Source organism: Rutilus rutilus (assembly GCF_951802725.1).
Source record: "Rutilus rutilus genome assembly, chromosome: 22".
NCBI lineage: Eukaryota > Metazoa > Chordata > Actinopteri > Cypriniformes > Leuciscidae > Rutilus > Rutilus rutilus.
Genome location: NC_140227.1, coordinates 795,712 through 797,771, shown reverse-complemented (window position 1 = coordinate 797,771; position 2,060 = coordinate 795,712).

The window sequence follows — 2,060 nt, the reverse complement described above, 5'->3', positions numbered from 1 at the left end:
CGTGCTTAAATGGTGGCAATATGTATTAAAATTATATAAAATATACTGTAAAGTGTGATTGGAAATAAAGGAATTATCATGCAAACTGGTTGTATCGAGTATTTTAAAAAGGTTAGAGGATTTAAGTTAATCCGTGGACATTAATTAATGTATGAAGTAAAAAATAGGAAGCTATTATTATAGTAAAAATGAATCGAAGCCAATTTGCTGGCTAAAATTAACCCAACATGTGTTCTGTCCTATATGTTCCAAATTGGGTTGTTTCTAACCCAGTGTAGAGAGTGCACACACGACACTATCTGATTTAATAGATGAAGATATCCATCTTATTTTCCACGTGTTTCTGGGGTAAATGCATAGTTCGAATTACATGAATTCGAAACATGATTACCCCCAAAGGGACAGAAATATCAGTTTTGGGGGGGTGAGATAATTTTTCTGATATTGTGAAAAAATATAATTACAGTTACAATACAAGTCAACTCCTATTTTCACTGTAGGAACATTTTAATGTAAAGCGATTTCAGACACCCCTATTGTGGACCGTACCATTTTTAACCACCGTGGCTAAGCAACTGAGATAGAGAAGGACTTCAACTTCTCAAGCAAGTGTCAACGTTAAATGACAAAACGCTAGTTTCATAAAGTATCATTCTTTTCAACATTCCTTATTTGAATATTCAAAAATATTTAAAATAATCTAATTTAATACAGTTATAATTTTTCAATGTAAATTATTTAATTTGATTGGTAACAGCCTAGTCTCTAATTATTTTAATTGAATATATTTATCAAATTTAAGAATTTGAAATGAAAGATGGAGCATACATTTAATCCCCCGGACCCCCCTAGAGATACCAAGCTCCACCAACAAAAAAATGTGGGAAACACATTAGGCTAAATGATGATCTACAAAAAAATACACATTTACTTAGCTTATTATTACAATATATTATTATGATTTTACCACCTCCGCCTCATTTTGAGCCAGGAAAAATCCTGAAATGGGCAATAGGCTTCTTGTAAAGGTATTACTTTTACTAGTAATTATAATGGTATTTCAGTGCACTTAACTTAACTTTTGGAAGTTGATCAAAACAGTTCTCTTTTGGATATATAATAACAATGAGATATTCTGTAGCCTACTGATTATCAGTCTGTCGCATGTTTAGACCTTGTATGTGTGTTGCACAACACATGTTGCACGTGGCGATCACGGTGGCGATTGATATGGCAGTGGACCATGATGGTCATAGAAGAAGTAAAGGAGCAGTACCCCCCAATTATGGTGGGGTAATTCGCACTCTGGGTAAATGTAATGTGTTCGGCCGTCTTCCGCTTCCAGTTATTTTTAGCTGTACAAAAAAGCTAGTTATGCTTCTTGACATTGTAAACTGTTTTTTCTTCCCCTATTATTTTAATGTAGTGGCTTAATTATAAACATGCTTTAGCACGGACAGTTTTACCATTTACTGCACTTTACTGTTATTCTCCTTTACAGCGGCTAAAGTCTCACACACTGAAAAATAAGGTGGAAACAAGCAGCAAAGATCAAATTATGTCCATACTAAATCTTATTTATGAGATGAAAAGTCGAAATTATGACAAAGAAAGTCAATTTCTACTTTAATTTCATAATTATGTTTTAGTATGTCATTCTATTACTTAACTTTGACTTTTGAACTAATAAATGACTATGTCATAATGTACTTAATGTCATAATTTCGACTTTTTAAATCATTATTATATGACGGGCTTCAGAAGTCCTGCTGATCTGGATGAAAACTGTCAATACAAGTTGAGTCTCTTGAGATGAGTGCAGTTTCGCCTCTCACCGCTAGAGAGTAAAAGCACTCCTGTCGAAAAACATGTTTTACTTATGAGTGATTTCATGATTATATCTCAGTAGTAATAGCAGAGAATGTCTAATAGGAAGACGGGCTCTGGTAATAGTGACTTTAGCACCATGAGTATACGCAGAAAATAACCCCACGTGGGTGTTTCACACATAGATGGTTTCACCAAAGAGTATAGAAGGCTTCTATACTCTTTGGTTTCAC